Source organism: Rhea pennata, chromosome 14 (genome assembly GCF_028389875.1).
Source record: "Rhea pennata isolate bPtePen1 chromosome 14, bPtePen1.pri, whole genome shotgun sequence".
In the NCBI taxonomy this organism is placed as follows: domain Eukaryota; kingdom Metazoa; phylum Chordata; class Aves; order Rheiformes; family Rheidae; genus Rhea; species Rhea pennata.
In genome coordinates, this window is record NC_084676.1 from 4,369,253 (window position 1) to 4,380,998 (window position 11,746).

At 42.2% G+C, this 11,746-nt stretch overlaps 1 non-coding gene across 1 annotated transcript; it reads right to left on the reverse strand.

The window, feature by feature from the left end:
• Positions 1-10,889: 10,889 nt before the first annotated feature.
• Positions 10,890-10,971, reverse strand: TRNAS-GCU (transfer RNA serine (anticodon GCU)). The gene has a single exon. It is a non-coding gene; the product is annotated as a tRNA-Ser (tRNA).
• Positions 10,972-11,746: the final 775 nt, after the last annotated feature.

An 11,746-nucleotide genomic window follows, 5' to 3' on the forward strand; every position in this document is an offset into this window, starting at 1 on the left:
CCTGGCAAATACTGTTTCTGTGTTTTCTTCTATTTTAATTAATGCATACATTAAAAGTATTTTCAAAAAAAAATTAGAAGTTTAATGTACCAGAAAATGAAAGGAAAGCACTACAAGCTCAGCAGTTTTCCTTGCTCTTTCCAAGCTTTTTCCCCCCCTATCCTTTCTAGCATGCTACTAAATCAGAAAATCAGTTGTTCCCACAACCCTGACCCCAAGCAAGCCATCTTGCACGAGGCACGCGGAGCGCGTTCCCTGCGTTTGCTTACGCAGGACTCCTCGGAGAATCAAAAGAGGCACGTTAAGAAGTCATGCTTATAAGAACGCATCACCACGTGCAGCTCAACTGGAAAACATAAGCTGCCTATGAACAACTGCCTCAATGTTTTGATTTTAGCTGTCATGCATACCATATACAGCGATTTGAAAAGCTCTATCATCAGATGTTATAGACACAGGGAAATTAAAACTTAAAAAAAAGAACAGAAAAATCTGTTTTCAGAGTGTGACTTTGCATTAGTCAGTTCTCCTGGCTGCTGTAGATCAGTGTAACACCACTAATCCCAATGCTGATCTCTTCCAGCTAAGAATACGACCATACGATCAGAGAATTACGACTTCCAGCCATCTGCTAAACTTCTGCACTTCCACACGTAAACATACTCAGAATAGTGCTATTTTTCACTTGGTGGAGTACTGTGAACAGGGATGAGTTCAGAGGCACCTCCCGCCGCCCACCAAGCAGGCCGGGTGCAAAGCGGGGCTTCCTCCCCACCGCGGCGCCCGACCACTAATCACGGCTGCTTCCCCCATCTTTGGGTGCGTGGAGATCTGATGGTTTCCCAAACAACCTGAGGTTGTTTCTCAACCAGACGAGGGCTTACAATTTCCAGGGCTTCCCAGTACATACTTCAGTCCTAAACCGGGGGCGTACCTGTACACCAGGGGTTCACGCGCCATCTCCGTGGACTGCTACATCCGTGATTTCCAGACCAAGACAGATGACCTGATTAGGGTGATGACTTCAGTGAGAAGAGCACGTGTCTACTGGTACATGGACTAAAGTCACTCAGGGTATTTATTTGAGAAAACAGAATTTGTATTTTATGCAGTGATTTTAACTTTCGTGCACCAAAAATCTGTTTTTGCCAGTGTTCAACGTAGTCTGCTTCTGCATAACTAAGTGCAGTATGTAATTATTTACATTTAATTTGTATGGCTATCAAGTATTTCTAAAAACTTCCTTCTGATATATCCATAGATTGCCTTGAATATCTTGCCCCTTACACTTAGACACCAATAAACTGAAAATTTTTGGATTTGTACCAAGAAACTTGTTCACAAATCCATGACATTTTATTTTGTAACAGGGTGCTGGTCTTCACGGCATCTTTGTCTAAACCCATCCAGCGCACTACCCGAGCTTTACTGCACGCACTCAGGGGTGCGGACTCTGCGTCTCTGAGAACGGCGGGTTTTGCAGCTCAACCACAGCAACGGCTCCATGTAAAGATTAGACCCTTCTTTATTTTAGGGATAAAAAAGCAGGTTACATAATAATCTTATTCTGTAGAAAGTCAGAAAGGACAGGACTGAGAGGAAATAGGCATCACTAAAAAAAAAAACAAAAGACAGCTGAGTAGTGTTTTATTTCAGTCCTATGTCAAGATAATTTACTGAGTTGTTTAAAGTAGTTCACTACCAAATTCTGCATTAATCTCCTAACCTTGCTGTTCTCCAAAGGATTATAAAATTCATTAATAATGGCTATTGAAACAAATCCTGAAGACACAGAATTTCAAAAGAGCTGGGTAATTGCATAACTGCCAGCAGAACTAGTTATGCAAGATGAAGCAATGAGGCCAACAACGTATCACGCTTCAAGGCGCACACTCAAGGGGTCAGGAAGGAATTATACTCGCGGGGTGCAGCTCTGCAGGGCTTTTTGCGCTTTCCAAGGCGGAAGGCAGAGTCTCCTGCAGGAGAAAAGATGCAAGTTTGGTGCTCTTATACATTACCCTTCTGATTCAACTAACCCTAAATCCCATTAGGATTATGAGATAACACAGAAATGACAAGGGATGCCTAACCACGGTGAGCATCTTTGTTAAGGAAAAGCTGAGTTACGGAAACTACGTTAAATTCTTCTTTAATTCATTATTTACAGTCAGCTGCTGCCAGTCATCCCACTACGGACTGCTAAGTATCTCCCTAAGGGTTTCTCTAAACTTCCTTAATGGTCATCCTTCAGGGCTTTGCTCCTCCTGACGATGCTGCGTTTGCAGCCACGCTCCCGCTGCGATTTTTTAATTATTGTATTTTTGTACAACAGTATCCTCTAGATAGTACAATTAAGGATTCAAATCTAAAAGATGTGTTTCCAGTACACTCAGCTACTGTAAGACAGCACAGCTCTACTCACTTCAAGATCTCATACGGGTTGCTGCCTGGGGTCCACCTGAGCAGCAGTGGCGGTGGTTGAGGACGATGCCTCCCAAGCGGTTTATGAAGAGGAGCATGGACAGGGTTCTTCTCCCAGCAGCGATGGTCACCTCCACTTGGTGAATCTCTGGTGGTGATCTCTGGAAAATCCCGCTTTGAACCATCTTCAGAAAAATCCTCCACTTGCAGCCTCCGAGTGGACAGAGCTGTGCTCCTTTGCCCTCAGGGAGCGGGAGCTGAACCTGCCTGTTCCTTAACTGGGGCTCCCGCTCTGCGGACACGGCACCGCTGCACACCGTGGCTCTTGCAGCTGCCTCCTTAGGTCAAGACTATAACTTTTAACACCAGAAGCACTAACCAGGTATTTCTGCCTCAGTTGTTTTGCTTAACAGAAGCACTAACCTCAAAATGCTTATTTCCTCAATGTAATTTATGGCAGAAATGTCTGGGGTTTACTAATTTTCTGTTCAAAATACATTAAACACAGGAGAAAGCATAAAGTAAAGCTTCTGCTACATAAGCTTTGCCCTAATTCACTTGCCTGTACACTTACCTCTTTTTGCCAACTGTAGCTATGACCTTAGGCAATCCTCAGCCAAAGATGCTGTGGTCAGGATGTTATATTTTTGTGCGTTTTAAGTTTCAGGTAGACCTGATACCTCATCAATGTCTTGGAGCAAACATCTACCTAAGAAATTATTTTAACACAGAAAAATGACAGCAACGGCATCTCAAGCAAGACAAGCACCTAATGTGAACACGGCAAGCTGCAGGATATTATGGTACAGCCACACTATCTTGGTAATAGAAATATGAGGTTTTTAACACTTTAACACTTCCTAGGAAAAAGGAAAAGGAACATCTGATTCCAGCATTGATGAACAGGCAAAACACGCCCATGAAGCAAGATACTTCATCAGCTGGCTTCAGAGATGGGTTCAAATGACTCCAAACTAAATACCTCTAGCCCTTCTTGGTGTGAGAAGCCACACTTACTGCGTGACTCAACACCAGCACACTACCTTGGCTTACCCACAGGGAAAAACATTGCTTAGAGACCTCTTCCACTAACTGTTTGTCAGGTGATCTACACTACCTTCCTCTAATTATCCATTCTGATTCAAATCTAATTACAAAATGCAATGCAATATCATATTGAGCATATAAGCGTATCACTCATCGTATTAAGTAACAGTAATGTTAAAGTAAATAAGTTTAAAGGTTTTAAAAGCCTAGATGACTTTTTTTTAAAGGGACGGAATTTCAGCAGTTTTGCAGTTGGAAGGATCATTAAAGAGCAATTTAATTTTTTTACTGCCAGTTAAGAACTTCAAAGAGAATATAACAACAACAGTGAAACAAAGACTTTGATACCAGTAAGAGTTTTGCCTTCATAGATGTATGATTTAAACTGCCAGAGTTTTGGAACATTTATGATATAAAACATAGTCAGTAATAATCGTGTCCCTCAAGACATCTGCTAATTTGCTTTACTGCTTTTTTCTTCTCGTCTCCTTTCATTTTTCTGAAATACAGTTCAGTGACTCCACTTGCAAGGAATCCAGCAAACGAGCATTTGCTGAAACAATATACAGCCAATAAATCACAACTCCTTAATCACTCTGTTCCCTTTATCGTTGCCTCATTTCAATTCACGGGTTTCCAAAAAAAATTCAGTTATATTTGCAATTTCTTCTCAAGATTACTCAAAACAACTGAATGCATAACGGTTTATTTTCTGAAAAATAAAGCAAAAAAAAATAACAAGTTGCTGCAAGAGTATAGAGCGCATCTTCAGACATCAAAGCTTTCTGCCTCCACAGAGGAAGAAGCAATGACAACTACTGAAGCACTGCATGCTTTTTCTGCTGTATGATGATACATGTGCAACACCAAAGCAATCTTCCCCAAGGGAGCAGGACCAAAGCCACCACTGCAAAAGGATCGTGACACAGGACTGATTAAACCAGTATTTCAATTCCCATTTATGACCTGAGACTAGCTAACCAGAATACTACAGAATAAGAAGAATAAATGCCATAGACTTAGAACAACAACATGCGTACCTGGAGAGGTATGGCTTCAGGATCCGATTATCCACCTGAAAAGTCATCTCAGCAGCAACTTCTCCGCATTTGCCGGGAAGGAAACATTCGTAAAAAGGACTGCTTTTTGGTTCTTTTTATTGTATTTTCTTCTCACAATGACAAGAGCAGCAAGACATGGCCGTGGTAGCTTTGATCTTGCTTGTAGAAGTCTTCAGTCAGGGCATGTCCCACACCTCATTTACTGCAGCACTCTCCTGCGATCCCAACGTAAAAGGCCGGCTTCTGTGATACCCTCCAAAAGCCTTTCTGCAAGCCTCAACAGATGCTTTTTAAGCATTTCTAATGTAGGTAGCATCCCAGGGACTTTCATGAGTGGACAGAGATCACATACCCCTTTTCTTTGCCTCAAAGCAATCCATCAAAAGAGGACCTAAACCAATTTGATGTGGCTTGCACATCAGATCAAAAGCTTAAAGAGGGAAAGCCTCATTCCAGAGCACGAGTAAATGCCACAGAGCACACAATCAACTGAAAAGATAAAATAAGTCAAACAGGTACCTGTTACACTTTTGAGATAATCTCCAATTTCAACCTGTGGTTTTCACTTTGGGGGGTTTCCAGTTCATAACCTTTACGCATAAAACTTGGATAAACTGATGTCCTTCCATGTGGTCAGAGCACAGAAATGCTGTTTGTGCATATAAATTAAGTTTCCGTATCACCAGAGCACTGACATACTAAAAGAAAAATGATTTCGCAGACACCAAGAATAAATACTTACTCACGCAACTATAAAGAATCTTATCACCTTAATCATGTTTAGAAAATATCCTTTCCTGAATTAGGACTGATATTTTATGTTAAGATTTAATTCCTAGGTGGAGACCATTTTCAAAATTTAGCTAAGGATATAAAGCCAAATCCTGATCTTACTGATGCACTTGCAAATATGGATAAAACCACTAGAATCAAAGGAGTTAGTGTATGTTTTCACTGGAGGAATGGTAAATTTGACTAATACTTGTATCAGTTTTGTTGGAAGATATACCTTGGAGAGGTCAAATTCCTCTCTTATCTAATTATCCATTTCCTTGTGAGAGGAATAGCATAAAATCACACCAGTCACAAATTTCAAGGTATTTGCCACAAGTCCATAGTAGAAAAAACTTTACGCACGTGGATGCAGTTATTTCCTACAAACGCTATGCAAATCCAAGCTTTCATCTGTGAAAAGGTGAGGAAGAGTTGCACTTCTAAGCAACTGCCCTAGATGTAGCTTCTTAGAAGCAGTTAGTTTTAAACTCAAGAACAAGAGTTTAATTCTTCTCCTAGGAGACTAGTGCTCTTTTAAATATATGCATAGGCATCTAGATTAATATATGTGCACTAGAATAACAGTAACTAATGAATAACGATTTGCAGTTTGCTTCAATTTTTCCATGGTTTCAGACACATGGGGTCAGACTGCATTCCAAAGACCAAAGGAAATCAGTCTAAACTGTATTGTGTTAAAATCAAGTATCATCCAGTTTCTCATTCTATAAAACAACAAATACATCCACCTTTTAAAATTTTACGTAGAGTCAAAATTGGGAGCTATATACAAAATCTTGGAAGACTTTTGTACAAATTGAGATTCAAAACTAAGCCTTTGTAGCATCCAAATCCCTGGTAAGAAGAGGCATGGATGAAAAGATGTCTAACCATGCACTAACTTTCAAGTAACTGAAGTTGGCAGGGTTTAAAAAGGCACAGCAAGAATTTGCAAAAGTCAGACCCACTGCACCTATGAGAATTTTAAAATCATTGCAAAAACAGGTTAAAATTTACTGAGCAAATGCAGTTGGAGTCAGTCACACAGGCTTCACAACAGCAACAATTTTAGATCTAGTGGCAATCATCCCCATTCACAAATCACAGAATTGGTAAGGTTGGAAGGGACCCCTGGAAGTCATCTAAGTCCAGCCCTCAAACGAGTGGCCCATATGGGGATCGAACCCATGACCTTGGTATTATTAGCACCCCGCTCTAACCAACTGAGCCAAACCTCAATGGCTCTAAAGACTGACAGCAGCCTAACGCATTTTTGACCAATAATTAACCAACTCATTTGGGGCAGAGTGAAATGCTTTTCCCTTGCATCTTTGGCAAAAATAATCAATGGTCTATTCAAATATATCTCAGTAGCTTCTTATTTTCAACTCTGTAAATCAATCCAGCTCTCAATGGGTTGGAGACACAGTTGCGCTCAGCAGCTCCAACACTGTTCATCCTTGTAGCTCCTGTCATCACAGGTGACTACCAGCTCTGCCCACAGCGAGCACACATGTAGAGAAGGACCAGTAACAAGGCACCCAACCTCTGTTCCACCAGCTTACAGCCGCGACAGCTGGCTGGAGGCAAAGTGGGCACCCCCAAACCAGCCCGGAGAGGACGCGTGCATCAGTCAGAGACCAATACCCTGAGGTCTGCTCCTGGACAGCGGAGTTACGCGATGCTAGCGCCTTGCACAAGAGTAACTTGCGTGATTAGAACCCGATTTCTCAATCCTTTCCCATCCCCTTCCTCTCTGGCCAGATCCTAACACCCCATTAGTGCTCAGTCCAGCTTGACTGGAAGAAAAAGTCTTCTACCAAAAGAAGATAGAAATGGTACTTGTGGGTACAGGATGGTAACTGCTCATGTTTTTCATCTTACTTCTTGGGAATCTTTTCATTCTGCATTTTCCTTACCTATGGCAGAATCAGACCACCTTCATCTACAGACTATTCAAATCCCAGGAGGCTGATAAGCAATTCAGAAATCTCAGATGCCAGGAACAATTTAAATAACCATCTCACTTAACATGCCAGCAGGCCTCCAGACAAAGAAGAATACTAACTGTACTAAACTGGTTTCAACTACAATACCAAATCTGATATCAAAGCACCAAAATAAAGATTCAGACAGATAAGTAGCTTTTTATATATACATATATATGTGTGTGTGTGTGTGTACATATACACATACACACACGCAACTATCCAAGCCTAGCAGATCGAGCAGCTTAAAAGGTGTCTAGGTTAAAAAAAGCTAGGTCTTCAGTATCCAATGACAAGATAAAAGCATACAAATATAACACCACAGTGGTTTGTTGGTCTGATATTTCAGTGAAAGTATTCAATACACAGGGTAGTTTTCAAAACTGAATTGATTATATGAGGGCCTGGTAGAAGAAGGAACTATTTTTATATGTAGGATTAGTTTTGTGAGAATATTTTTGGTTCAGTTGCATAAATTAAAGGTGTTTCACTGAAAGACTATGCACTCTCATTAACAACTTGAACTGACACGAATTCACGTGCAAGCTTTTTGTGAACGAACAACTAGGCACAAAAGTGCACATACAGACATTTAGAAGCATGTAAACCACCAAATTGGCTCAAAATCCTCTTGAATTCCAGGTCCAGCACATCTGCTTTAAGAACACGATAGAGCAAATCAGACAGCAGAGTCAAGAAATTCACTGTGATTTCCACGATTCCATCAAGAATTCAATGACTTATTATTTAAAATTGCACATTTGTCATTTAGGCCCCAAATACTGCTAATAGCAATTACGTTTAAAATTGCTGTAACAGGTCTACCTCCCACACAACAGATCTTGCACCACGGAAGAGGAACCCTGAGGGGAGTCGTTTCCTAGGTAGGAAAATTCAGGCTGCGAAACTGCACAGAGAGAGAGGAGAATATCCAAATATTTGTATGCGGCATAATGTTTTCTCCACATAAAAGTCCACTTAGGAAGTATCCTACTGAAATAAGGGACAGGATTCAACTATATCCCTTCAGTTTCTACATTGCCTTGGTTCTTTTCTTAGCTGACTTCTCACTGGCAGTGTGGAAAATCAGGGGCAGGATAAGCAGCACCAGAAGTGTTGTCCCGGGACCTGCACGTATATTCTTCAGCAATAGAACTGCGCAACTGGGATTCTCCTGGACCCGTCTTGTGTTTTCACCTTCAACATTGTTTCTACTCTGTGAAGCTACAGCACTAAAAGCATCTACCCCCTCTTCTGTTACCAAGCCTTGCACACCCACGCGTGAGCACACACGCACCTTCACCTCTGCCAGAAGCCTCTCTCTCGCCACCTATTCTGCTCTCCTGTCCTCCTACATCCAAAAAACCCCGCATTTCGCAGTATGCCCGCCTTCACTTCTAGGACACAACATACATTTTTAGCAAATAAAATCCTAGCATGGAAATCTGATTGTAGAAGCACAACCCAGTTTACTGAAGTTATACCCCTCTGCCTGCAAGCCCCCCTATTTACAAATTATTCCTATCAGTCTTGTTTCTCACCCTAGAAAACGCTATTCCTAAAAATACTGTATATTATATGCCATGCCACATGCAAAGAGGAGAATAGTTGATAGCTATAATTATTTATACCAGTGCCGGAGCCATTGCAGCACTTCCCCTCTCTCCTGCACCCCCACTGTCAGAGCTTAGCGTTAGGGGTACCTAGCAAACGTTAGCAGGGAACAAGAAAAACAGAGAAGACATTCTGGCACATCCACTTTTCCCAAACGTAAGAGAGGCAGAGCTACTGCTGGTTAAAAACATTTGCAAAAGTCTAAGTAGCCCACGCTGCTGTGCCTCCCCTAGAGGGGACCATCCCCACTTCTTTCAGATCAGTGATTTGCAAAATATATCACCGGGTTTAATTCAAAACTTCTGAAGGTTTGTATTTTTTTTTACACCCCTTTATACAGAGTGATCGTACCATTCCCTTAGCGACACCCCGTCTTCGACGACCCCCAGCGTGCCCCCACATTCGGCGCGCTTCTCTCAGGAGGTGGCAGTAAATCGCTGCGGAGCGAAGCGCGGTGCTGCCCGAGCCGCGGCCACCCCGCGGGCACCCGCCCGGCGAAGGGCGCTCCTGCGAGCCCGGCCGGCAAGCTGCTTCTCTAACCGCGACCTGCTAATTGTGAAGCTCCATCGTCAGCGACGGCGCAGAGAGCCTCCAGCAACCAACGCAGGCGGACGCCCCGCAGCGCCGCCCCTCCCTCGCTGCTCGCCCGCGCCTCCGCGCCAAGAATTTTAAAAAGAAAAAAAAATAGATTTTAGAACACACACGCTCTGGTTTCCACGTCGGACCCAGTGCAGAGATCCGGAGAGGCGAGGCCCAACACGTGCAAACGCTTCGGTCAGTCGGGCCCGCGCAGTCGGGCGGCGCAAGAGGCACCAGGCGGGTTTCAGAGATACCGGCGTGAACCTGGCTCTCGTTTATGCGCTCCGGGGATGTATTTCAATCTCCAATACTTCTCCCCCCGGCCCCAAAAGGAAGATAAGGGAAGGCTACTTATCTAACAACTCAACGCTAGATACTCCATCATTTCTAAAAGATGCTTCAACAGAAAAAGTCTCTTCTACAGCTTGCCCCAAGCTAGAACAAAGTATTTAATTTCCCTTTAATTGAGGAATGAAGTTCAGTTGGTAATTTAGTGAGAGACAAAGAGTAGCTTTTTTTTACCCCCTCAGCTTTTACAAGGTTAAGTACAACATTTTTCACATTTCTTTGTGAAAATGTTAGTTTTCCCAAAAATTTTATCAGATGCGAACATCATTTAAGTGTACATTGGCAGAACAGGTTAGCCAGCATTAATACAAATGCACATGAAGCACTGCAATGTAAAGTGTAACAAAAAAGATTCCAAAAATTATCATCTGTCATCTATGAGATGAACTTCGGGATATTCAAAAAATGCACTGTTACAAGGTATAAAGAAATGGTTTTGAACTATAAAAATAGATTTTTACTTACATGCATATCCACGTATATTTATATTTGAAACTTTGATCGTCTATTTTAAAAGATATGTCTAATAAAGCCTGAAGGCAAAAATGATTTGAAATTAATCCCAAATCATAAAATTTGGAGGCCTTTGGATCCGAGTTTGCCAATAGGCCCAACAGAATGAACATTTACATATACGAATAGCCCCATCACAGCTACAAAAGGAGAACAGAGATGAGCTAGAAGCATCTTCAGTGTTGACCACAATCTTCCCTCTTGCGATTATGAGGTCTACATTACTAAGAGGAAAGGTACAAATTTTTAAGATTAATTTTTCAGAACATGAGATGTCAGTCACACAATCTCAGAATGGTTGTGATGGGAAGGGATCTCTGGAGGTCAGATGCTCTCTGGAGAGCATCTAGTCCAACCCCGTTGCTCAAGTAGGGTCACCTAGAGCATGTTAGACAGGATCACATCTAGGTGGGTTTTGAATATCTCCAGAGGAAACTGCGTAACCTCTCGGGGCAACTGCTCCAGTCTCTGTCACTCTCAAAGTAAAGAAGCTCTTCCTTATATTTAGGCGGAACTCCCTGTGGTTCAAAAGCCACCAAGCTGCCGACGAGGATGGGATTCGAACCCACGCGTGCAGAGCACAATGGATTAGCAGTCCATCGCCTTAACCACTCGGCCACCTCGTCCACCTCAAAGGAGATGGTGCCCTGTAGCTGGCAGGTCATGAACCTGCGTGGGGAAGCCCCAATCAATGTCAAGACATCAAGACGGATCAAAAGTGGCTGCAGAAACTGCCTGTAGGTATAATATGCTGTGCAATATGGATAAAAAAAAAAAAAAAAAAAAAACACACTCAGAATGCCTGTTCTCAGGTTCATTCCATATTTACCACACACTAAGAATGGGTCCCAGTACCTGGTCCCTAACACACCTGCCATGTGCCCTCATGAAAGCTGACACTGTTGTTTAAGGAAGATAGAAAAATCACTTGCAAGCAGTGATTAATAATTCCAACAGCAGATCTTTCCAGAGGTGGATATTTCACATTCTTATCAGGAGGACAAAACATGCATCTTCCCTCAGTCACCTATGGAGCTTTTGTTTTCAATACAGTAAATATTTACCATTAATAATCTAGCCATTTAAAAATAGTCTGGCTCATTGCTCCTTTCATTTTAGGTAAGTTGTAGTGAAGCTACATATTCAAGTATATCTACACCCCCTCTCAAAATACGAGTTCCTCGAGATCCCTTTAGTTTGGGGTGAAAACACTGAAAAGAATCCAGCAGGAAATTGCCCTGTCTGTCCTACCCTCAATCTCAAATAAATCAGTCTACTATTATCTACAAAAGGTAAAGTGAATTAGACTAACAGACATGATTTTCATCTCCAGGTCACGCCCTGACTTTGTTTATTGAGCAGTTCAACTCCAGCCTACTCATGACTGAGCTCATAAGCCTT